The following is an 11,325-nucleotide window of genomic DNA, read 5'->3' as shown; positions in this document are numbered from 1 at the left end:
GTCGGAGGTACCTCCCAAGTAGATAGGTCAGGAAGCACGGGGAACTCGTTTTCCCATACACGCAACGTGCGTTCGATAGTGCACACTTCATCGATAAATTGTTCTACATTGAACCCAACTTTAGCACAAGCTGCCACGACATGTGCACATGGATAATGAAGTGTTTGAAACCTCCTGCAATCGCACCGTTTGTTTCAGAGATCAACTCTGTAGGACCTCGGTGGTATACCGGGTCGACAACCGATGGTCTCTGTAACTCGAAACGTTTCATTATGTCGTGAATATACTTCTACTATCATCGACCTTGCCACCCGACGGTTTGCAACCATTGCATCCCTAATATCTTCGACAAAGACGTGTCCTGCCTCCATCTGGTTCACTTGTTGCTGACTCATTCTTGGCATCAAGGTAGCCAACCTGTAAAACGTAGCAGAGAAAACAGATGAAATTGGAAGATGTCGTGTTTTTAATAACACGGCGTTGATCCCTTCCACCAAATTTGTGGTCATTTGACCATAACGAAAGCCCTCGTCAAAACTTTGAGCCCATTGCCACGGCTCCATGGTACCCAACCATTGCCGGAAAGATTTGTTGGTTTGACCCTCTATGTCACTCTCAAGTTGGGTCATTCTTTGGCCAAAAATGTGTGGCTCTAGCTCGTGCTTGCATATGTATTAAAAAAATTTATGTTACAGTATTGCTCTAAAACATTAAAACCTATATTGAAAAGATAAGGTAATTCTTTACCCATTCTCACAACTTGTCTCTTCCAGTCTGCATTCTTATAATCTCGCTAGAAGTTAGCCGCGATGTGTCGGATACAGTAAACAGATCTCCATGGTACACCGGAACGCCTAATGGCTGCAATTAATCATTTGCCTCTATCGAAGATTATGCAAATATTATCGTTGCTAATAACATACCTCCGCAGGTTGGTAAGGAAGAACTCCCACGATTCCATGTTCTCCTTATCGACGATGGCAAATGCTATTGGGAGCACGTTCCTGTTGCCGTCTTGAGCAACCGCAAAAAGTAGGATCTGTGTGTATTTTCCATATAGCCATGTTCCATCTACTTGCACAAATGGTTTGCAGTGGGGAAATACGCGCACACATTGATCAAACGTCCAAAACATTCGATGGAAAATTCTTTTTCTCGATTGTAGTTGGTCATTCGGCCCATAATAAGATAGTGTCTGCAACTCAATTACAGTCTCCGACACGTTTCCCTCATAGCGGCTATTCATCCCTGTAACTCATTGTACGATGCATCGAAATCTCCGTACAATTGCTCCATTGCCATCTGTTTAGCTATCTATGCCTTCCGGTATGATACTCGATACTGGAATTGTGCTTGTATTTCAGCAATCAGTACCGAAACTTTAATGGTCGGCATGTCTTTCACCATTGGCGTGATACACGTACAGATAGTTTTGAAGTTAAGTTTTCGATGATCTTCTGTCATACGTGTTGAAGTGCATGTGTGAGGCCCAACCAATTTTCGTATCTCCCACATCTGCGACTTCTGGATAAATGCAGCTCGTATCCGCCAATTGCAGCCTTCTGCCGACCTCCAACACTCTCCAACATATAATGTTGGTTTAGACTCGATGACTTTGTAATCTACTGATTTATTCATGCTATACCGCTTAATGGTAAATATGCATTCTTCCTTACTTTCAAATCTCTAGCCCACTCACAACTTCTCTGGATCAGAATATACGCCTATTCGGTTAGCAGATAGTATTTCAGGGTACTCCGAAAACTCAGCTACTCGTGCCGCATCGAGGTCTATCCGAGACATGTGTGCCCCAGGATTATTGTGTATCACAATACGACGAATCCGGTTTTTGACTGAAGACGCGTTAACGTTTCTATCCTCATTCACGCCTTCGTCGTCAATATCATCCGGGACCTCGTCCACGTCGGGATCACTCTTACTATCCACTTCGTAATCAACAGGATCACTACTATAGTATACATCATCACCAACCACATCAGTCTCGGCTGTAGCATTAAGATCAATATTGATCCCGTGTATAGTTGATTGACTATCAACATACGATACCGGAACCACCATACACGGCGCTTGAACTCCATCTTCTTCAAATAATGGAGTGGGATCTTCAGTTGCCTCCTCACCGGCTAACTCAACAAATAACTGAATCAGTGCATTTTTGTTACTCTGAGTCCCACAATAAAGAGCGACCATTGTCTCCACGTCTTCATCGTCTACAAGTTCCATTTCGGTAAATTTTATTGGATTTGTTGAAACTGAAAACTTGTAGAAAACTTTTGATATCCTTCTCCCACAACGTCTATAAATTTTTTCACTAATTTTTCCTTCATATCATCAAACGGGATATTTCTATTAAATCTCATTGCTACTTGTTTGCGACATTCAAATATACATCCCACGGTTGTTGTCAAAATTTCTCCATCGAAATAAACGCATACAAAAAATTGATTATCCATCTTCAATACTAGATCTGTTAAAAAGAATTTCAAATTTCTTAAAACAGTTTCGAAATGTAAAAAAATTACATAAAATTTTTAATGCAAAATTTTTCATTCAGAAGCTAACAAAATTAATAACCTAACAAAATAACTTTCAAATAATAAAATTACTAACAAGACTCTACATTCTATTTAAAAAGAAATAAACCAAAATACCTTATCATTCTTCTTTTTTTCCTTTCTTTTTTTCTTCTGCCTTCCTTCTTATTTCTTCCATTTCTCTGGTAAAAATTATGTCTGTGTTAGGGGTATATATAGGGAAAAATCAAACCATTGGCGCCTCTCAACATGACACCACTAATGGCGCCTCTCAGATAGGCACCACCATTGGCGCCTCTGAGATAGGCGCCAATACTATGCATTATACTGGTCATATATTGACCCGGGAAAAAATTTAATTATATTTTTTAAAAAAATAATAGTTTTTTATTCATTAGCGCCTCTGAGATAGGCACCAATGAAAAAAGTACCTCATTTTTGTAAATAATTTTTCTAACATCCTATTTTAGTACAAAAAAAATTTTACCCCATTTTAGTAAAAAACCCGTTGTAATAGCTGTAAGTTATAGAATAGATACTTTACTCTCTCTATCTCTCTCTTGTGCTTTTTGTGTGTTTTTGCGTGAAAGCCACTTCACTTCAAATTGCATAAGGTAGAAGAAAGGAAGGAAAACTTTTTATTTATAATTGTGGGGTTATAATATGTATTTTTCAACTTAACTTCAAGATTCGAGTTGCTTCTTTGCGCTGAAGCTTTGTATGGGACGAGATTTATGTTCAACAAATATATTTAGGGACAAATATGAAAAATCTTCCTTTATTTTAATAAACCTTTTAGTCTTGTACATATGCTTTTAATTTATTTGATTTGATCCTTTAGCTTTTTTCCATTTAACCTTTTGATACACTCCATTAAATTCTGTCAACTTTTGACACGTGGGCTAACAAATAAATGTGATGTGGCACTATGAACTAAAGAAAAAAAAATTAAAAGCACGTTTGGTTCACTGTAATAGAATAGAATTGTAATTAATAATTTAATTATTTAATTGAATGGAATGGAATAGAGCCATAATAGCATTTGTGTGTTTAGTTGAATGGAATAGATATTGTAATAGTATAAGGAAAAATATTTAAATGACCAAAAAACCCTTAATAGAATTTTTGTTGGTAGTTGATTATTGTTATTAAATTTTAATAAAATTATTGTTAAATATATTTTAATAAAAATAAAAATAAATAATTTAATCATATTTTAACATAATTATTATTAAAAATAATTTAATAAAATAATATATAATTTAATAACATTCTTAATATAATTATTAATAATATTTAATAATAATTTTAATATAATATTATTATTAAGAATATTTCAATACCTAATATATTTGCTTCAATCTAGCCTTTCACCTCTTCTCTTACAAAGTGGTCACAATCGCCAATATAAAAATGAGTTTAACATATGATATGATAATCCTCTAATAACAATTTATTTTAATAGTCAATTTTAATAGAAGACATATTTTTTATATTTTATTTTATCCTTTATAATAATATGGTAACAACAATTAATTATAAGGTATACTCTTTAATAAATTAATTATTCATAACAATCTTTTGGTGAAATTTACATAAAAATTACTAAATTTTAGTAACATTAGTTCTTTTCATATGTGAAATAAAAAAAAAATCAAAACTCATAGTCCTTTGTTATTCAAAAACCATAATCCTTGATTTTATGTTATTCAAAAACTCATAGTTCTTTATGTTATTCAAAAACATGAAGAAAACTCGACATAAACACAGGAGTTTAGATCCGTAATCCCTTTGTCTCAAAAGCCATTCCTCATTTTATGTTATTGAAAAACTCATAGTTCTTTATGTTATTCTTGTATAAGAAATAGAAAATTCTCTCCATAGCATTGGCTACTCTTAGAAAGTCAAACTCATATACGATCTTGAATAATTAACGACATGCAAAAGAAAAAAGAAATCCAAATCCAAGTGGAACGATACTCTCAATTTACATGATTTGAAAAGTACATGAAAGGGATAGAAAATTGTTCATTATAGTCAAGTGGATTATTACCCTTAGAGCTCTCTTCTTCAACTTGTTCATTATAGAAAATTGTTTGAGCCTAGCTTTCACAATCTCACCCAACGGAACATTGGGTGCTTTCTTGGCATTTTGTAGCCATGGATGTTCTACATACAATAGTTGGGATGATTTTTCATGCATAGAAAATATATATCAACATAAATAAAGCATGTAACATGTACAGAAGGTTACCAAGCACTTCCTGTACTGTAAAACGCTAATTTGGATCAGGATTAAGCATTTTCTTTACAAGGTCCTTTGCATTGTCCGAAACCTTAGGTCATGGGTCCCTCTTAAAGTCAATAGTAGAGCGAATAATTACTTGTGCCACCCCCTGCTTAGTCTCTATATGTAAACACGAGAAATGTAGTTTACATCTATTTTTCTTAAAGTAAAAGAGTAGATAGTGAACCGTATGCAAAAGAATATATCAAACTCCTGATACATAATATTAAAGATAATTTAAAAGTTTTTTTTCTTTATATCTCTCCTTTTTTATCCAAACTCTGGAAGCACACATTGTCTCTACATTTATATCGAGATATAACCTTTATGATGTGAAAAGCAAAGGGAAGTACTTGAAAATAGAAAGACAAACCTACCCAGAATGGTGGCATACCACAAAGTAAAATATAGATGATAACTCCAGCACTCCAGACATCAACCTCTGGGCCATAATTATGTTTAAGAACCTCTGGAGCCATGTAATCCCACGATCTCATTGAATCGTTCACCTGTTAAAAGAGAGCATTCTTGAGTTGTTTAAGCATAAATATAAAAAGGAGATAACTGAAGCAGTCCTATAGTTGCATGGACCTATATTTCCTAGAAAATAACCGTTTTGAGATAGAACGATTGTGTGTATGTAAAACCATATTCCACAACGATCCAGCCTCATCCACTCTGTTATCCATATCAAATGCAAACAGAAAGGTGTCATATGTTCCCATCATAGCTTCTTGTCCTTTGCTCAACATCTACTTTGTCATCTGAGTATCAGCGACTTCATGAAACCTAATTTAACTCGAGAAAATACTAAACAGAACAAAGTCAATAGCCACAGCTTAAATTATAGCATCTTGAACAAATAGGTTGAATCAGTAGAAGCACACCAAATAATCATTCAATGAATATTTTAACGTAAGAAAACCAGAGGAAGATGCAAAATTTAAGTTCCCTGCCCCCTTCCCAAATAAAAAGTAACTCTATAAGACTGTTTTCTTTACAAACAATATTCCAAAAGTTAAAATATCTGGCCCCAGAATAGCACCATTAAAAAAGAACTCAATGTTTCAGTGAAGGCATTTCTCCCCACAGAAATTAACAAATAGGTAGTCATATAGAAATGTGTAATTAGAAAAAAAAAAAAAAGAAAACTAAAACATCCAAGTTCTAACTTCTAACCAAAAAGGCACCATGTATTTAAAAACTATCTTCTGTTACACCCCTGTTTTTCTTATGGTCAAAAGGGTAGTAGACTAATGATGAAAAATATAAACACGTTAATTGCAATAATTACATTCACACGATAACAAAATGAAATACGAGAGAAACCATTTTCTTTAAGTCAATAAGGACCATGCATTATGCATATAGCAATTCAAAGAACTAAAACGCAAGGTTGTCACATTTTTCTTCCTACTTCTTCTTTTCTCTGGGAACAAAGTTTCCATCATTTTTGGCGATACAATCTGACTTTTTCTTTGCATATTGTACCCACTACACCAAATTAATCATACAGTCAATCAAACCTAAGAATCATTATAACTAAATCTGCATATAAATTAAGCCCAAAAAAGAAATTGATTACAATCAAAAGTGATGCCTAGAATAAAGTAGTTTGGTTCAAGCAGCCACCCGCAGAATAAAGCAAGTTTGGTTCAAGCTGTAAATGGTGTTATGGATGAGTAGCAAAAGTCTTCCATGGTTGCAGAAGGAACAATAGCCCTAATTTATACAGAAAAAAATAAAATGGCTCCTAAAATTTTAGTAAAATGGATTCTCAATAAATAATAGAATAACTCCAACAACATTAATACAAAACAGATTTCAATCAGTGGGTATACAATAATAGTGAAATCACAAAACAAATGCAACACAAACATCATTAAAAATCGAAATTAAACTTCAAATACTAAATCCATACTATAACTAAAAACTATACCCAATATAGAACAAATAAACAAATTAAACTTATAATTCTAACAAGATTGAGTGCCTTTCCAGCTGAATCTCTTTTCTTCCACAAGTGATGCTCGTTCTTTCCAACCTTTTTCACTGGTTTCCTGCACCCTCAAAATTTAGTAACTTTGGGCTTCTAATTCAAGATTTTGATAAATTGAATTCAATCTTTTAAAGGAGACCCACTTCTCAACAACTTCGGAAATGCCCAGTGGTTGTTCACCTAGCTTTTATGAACATTTAACATAGGGAGTTCTGCAAATTGAAAACCCATGACCTAATGAAAAAGCTACTTCATTTTGAACCTAGAAAAAAATTCAACCTTTTTCAATTACAAATGTTCAGTAAAATAAGATGGCAACCTTGAAAAGGAAAATGAAACCTGAAAGTTTCAATTTATCAACCTTGATTTTGGACCATGTAGATAATGGATAACTTATTGAATGAATACGACTATAAGCCATTGATTTACTTCTCTATTCGAGAGAAAGAAAAAAAAAACTTACCATCAAAACAAATAAGGCCTTAATAAGCACTAGGCGATTCTAGTGATGGGTTAGAATCGTTTAGGAATGGTAAACGAAGTGTGGGTCTTTGGCCTTCAAGTTGATTTGCTTCCTTTCAGGTTTATTTGAGCGTGTGATTGTTGATGGCTAAAGAAAAAAAAAACTGAAACCATTGAGAAATTTTAGTCTGAAGGTGTTTTAGGAAGGGAAAAAAAGGTCATCCTGTGGAGAGGTTGGAATAGCCAATTCGGCACCTCCTCCCCTGAATGGCTATTCAACGATTTTCGGAATGAAGCTGTAATCGCATTCGGCGTTTTAAGCTTTCCAACGAACCAAACCTCTGCTTTACTGTAGAAATTGGAACTGTCCTGTAATGGCTTTGCCATTACATTGAACCAAATTAAGCCTAAACAATCAAAATAGGATTTGCATAAAGTTTTATCTTTTCTTTTTTTATTATCCACTTTCAACATTTTTATTTTTATTTTTATTTTTTTCTCTTCCACTCTTCTTTTTCATTTTCTTCTCTTCCACGATGAACCTAACGACATCCCCTAAATACTCTTTTCTCTCATCGAAACTAAATTAAAAAAAATCTTGTTCTTTTTTCTCTCCTGATTTCATCGATATATATTCATTCTCTCCAAGCTTGTTGTCATTGATGATGATAGTGAGTCAAGAGGAAGTTGTTACTTGTAAAGATCGGTTGCAAATTATTGAGAACGTGGCAAGTGCCCAACACAACTGCCTCCTCTGAGTTTGGCGATGGTTTCAAGCTCGACGGCAACGATTTTTAGTGGAGTAGAAATTGATAGACAAGAAATAATAATGATTGGAGGGGGTTTGGTTTTCTTGATGATAAATCAAATCAAGGATTCATCTTTGATAATGGATTTGAGTCTCTACCTGAACCATTTAAGCTATTATAACATCTAAGGAGTGAGTTTATTTTTTTACCATTGAAAATGAGTCAAAAAGGCAAAATGTGTTTCTGCAACAACAAAAATTGTTGAAAAGAAAAGAACAAAAAAGGTAAAATTATTTGCAAGTCCTCCTTTCTACCCATTTATCAATTTAGACTTGGCCTACCCTATCATGTGACGTCTATTAATTTGCCCACGTGTAAAAATCGACAGAAATTAATGTCGCCAGAGGTATCCAAAGGTTAGACATAGAAAAAGTTGAGATACTAAATCAGACAAATTAAAAATACAGCTATCATATTAAAAATTTTGATAAATTATAAGAGGATTTGTTTACCATTATTAAATTGAGATTTTTCTCATATCTTATGGTTTGGTTTTCTTTAGATTCTATAATAATAATAATAATAATAATAAATACAGTTAGAAAATTTAATATTACATAATAATAATAATAATAAATACAGTTAGAAAATTTAATATTACATTATAGTATAACTATAAACATTACTTATAATCTCTTAATCATTTGTAGGTGTTAAATTCATATTTTAAAAATTAAATATTGTAATTATGGTATAGATGGCAAAATGTGTACTTTGGTATTAACGTTTTGTTATCTATATCATAATGTAAAGTTATTATTGTTATTTGGTTTTGAGAAAAAAATTGTTTAAATTTTGGTTTATAAATTTGTGATATTTAAAGTTTGTTCATGCAAAAAAAATTAAACTATAGAAGAGAAGTAGAAATAGAGCTTTCGATTTTGGTATAGGCGGTGCGAACAGAGAATGTCATAAACAACGATTTGAACAACTCAATGACTTAAATTAAAACTTTCAAATAATTCAATAATCATTTTGTAATTTTTTGAAGTTAAGTGACCAAAACAAAAACTAATTACTAATAGTTTCATGACCTTGAGTGTAATTTACCCTTAATGAAGATAGTGGAAAAGATTTATCTAAGGGTCTGTTTGTTTGTCAGTAAAATGTTTTCCGGAAAATGATTTCTGAAAAATGATTTACTTTTTTGGAAAATGATTTACTAAAAATCTTTTCTGGTATTTGGATGAATCTGTGTAAAATATTTTATATTGTTTGGTAGATTTCTTAAAAATATTTTCTGGAAAAGTTGTTTTTACATATATTAATATACATATTAATAAATTTTCTATTAAGCACCTTTCTCTTTAAATTTTCTATTAATATACATACTAATATACATATATGATTTATTTTTACATATATTAAGCACATTTCTCTTTAAATTTTCTATTTGTACCCACCACAACCACCCTTTGTAGTTTCCACCTGACACTTCCAAACACCTTCTTTCTCTCTTTCTTTATGCTTTATCTGTTGTTTCTCTGTTAGTTTTTGGTTTTTTGGGTGTTCGTTAAAATTTGTATACCATTTTACCTTAGAAATTAGAGACGGAAAGTGATAGTGTATCAGTGGCTAAGTTAAAGGACTACGTGAAGGGAGAGGAGGAAGCCAATAAAATGAAGCCTTTGAACCCAAGGAGGACATGCAGCAGCAACAACAGCCACAACCTGTTAAGTAGGGGTGTGCAAAATTCGGGTAAAATCGAAAAAATTCGGTTAACCGACCGAATTCGGTTAATCAGTCAGTTAACCGAATTTTTTCGGTCGGGGGTCGGTTAATTATTTTGTGATTTTTCGGTTAACGGTTAATTCGGTTCGAAACCGGTCGGTTAACCGAATTTTTTCGATTAACCGAAAAAATTAATAAATAAAATTATAATATATAAATAGGCTCACTATTCACCTAAACTCAATCTAAACCCAAGTATTCAACCCAACCCAACCCAATTACCCAACCCAATCCAATCATAAAATTAAATTACAAATAATTTACTAAATAAAAATAAAATTTTAAAACTAAGACTAAAACTAAAGTCTAAAAGTCTAAAAATAATTTAATTATGTAGTGATTCAATTTGGTTAATTTGGTTAATTCGGGTAATTCGGTTAATTCGGGTAATTCGGTTAATTTTTAACCAAAAATAAAAAAATATATAATTTTCGGTTAATTTGGTTAACCGACCGAATTAACCGAAAAAATTTCGGTTCGGTTAACTTTTTTTAAAAAAATTTCGGTTCGGTTAACAATTAAAGATTTTGAAAGGTCGGTTACTTCGGTTAATGTTATTTCGGGTCGGTTAACCGGTCGGTTAACCGAATGAACACCCCTACTGTTAAGGAAGAAGAGATGGAGAATGAAGATGAAGCAGGTGCAGAGAAGAAGAGTGTGATCATCCCTCTTCCTCAAAGTATGATTGTTTTCCCTTGTTTCTCTCAAACTTCTAATTTGGTCACGGCAATCATTTAAAAAAACAAAAAAGAGTATGTGGTTTTTTTTTTGAAGATGTTGTTTGCACATATTTTGGAAGATAATATTGATTGCATGTGCTGTTGAAAAGAAAAAAAAAGAAGAAGATCCAGTTTTGTTTAATCAAAATGTTACTTTGTTGTTTCCCCTGCTTTCTGTGCCAAGATACTGCATTTGCTAGACGAATTTGGTCATAAATATGCTATGGATTGCATGTCCTACCAAATTACATGTAATTACTTTTATATGATTCATTTCCAGAAACACAACCTATCATGTTTGTTTGTTGAACTTAATAAGTCTGTTTTGGGATGGGAAAAATTTTCAGCCAGTTTTTAGTTCCGAATCATAAAGGCTATCCCATGATTTTACATTATCTGGCATGTTTTACATGGTTGAAAATGGCAGAAGTTGCAGCAGCAGAAACACCACCATCAGTTACAGAGGAAAGTCCAAACAACAGAAACCTAGATCATCAGAATCATAACAAATAAAGCTTGAATAAGGAGATGAATGACTTACCTGGAGCTTTGTGAAGTGAACTGGTTGCACAAATTGAAGAAGGAGAAGCACGGTAGGAGGAGGAAAGATATGGAAAATGTCTTACCAAAAAAAATTGGTAAGACATTTTCCCTAAATCCCTTCTTTATTTTCCCGTGTGTTTCTGAAAACCATTTACAATGTAAAATGTTTTCCAAGTAACCAAACACTGGAAAACCCGGAAAATATTTTCCTACAAACAAA

The 11,325-nt window shown here is 32.9% G+C and overlaps 2 long non-coding RNA genes across 3 annotated transcripts; one reads left to right on the top strand and one right to left on the bottom strand.

The window, feature by feature from the left end:
• Positions 1-4,505: 4,505 nt before the first annotated feature.
• Positions 4,506-8,293, bottom strand: LOC107908482 (uncharacterized). 2 transcript variants are annotated; one of them, XR_001687041.2, is made up of 3 exons: positions 5,434-8,275; positions 5,220-5,351; positions 4,506-4,962 (listed from the first exon to the last, which is right to left on the bottom strand). It is a non-coding gene; the product is annotated as an uncharacterized lncRNA (long non-coding RNA). The 2 variants fall into 2 exon arrangements; XR_001687040.2 differs by lacking the exon at positions 4,506-4,962 and having other exon boundaries at positions 5,046-5,351; positions 5,434-8,293.
• A 2,141-nt stretch (positions 8,294-10,434) lies between these two features.
• LOC107908165 (uncharacterized) lies at positions 10,435-11,027 on the top strand. The gene is made up of 2 exons (XR_001686923.2): positions 10,435-10,522; positions 10,990-11,027. It is a non-coding gene; the product is annotated as an uncharacterized lncRNA (long non-coding RNA).
• The last annotated feature ends 298 nt before the right edge of the window (positions 11,028-11,325 follow it).

Source organism: Gossypium hirsutum, chromosome D02, assembly GCF_007990345.1.
Source record: "Gossypium hirsutum isolate 1008001.06 chromosome D02, Gossypium_hirsutum_v2.1, whole genome shotgun sequence".
In the NCBI taxonomy this organism is placed as follows: Eukaryota; Viridiplantae; Streptophyta; class Magnoliopsida; order Malvales; family Malvaceae; genus Gossypium; species Gossypium hirsutum.
The sequence above is the reverse complement of the archived record's forward strand: the minus strand, read 5'-3'. Positions and strand labels throughout refer to the sequence as shown.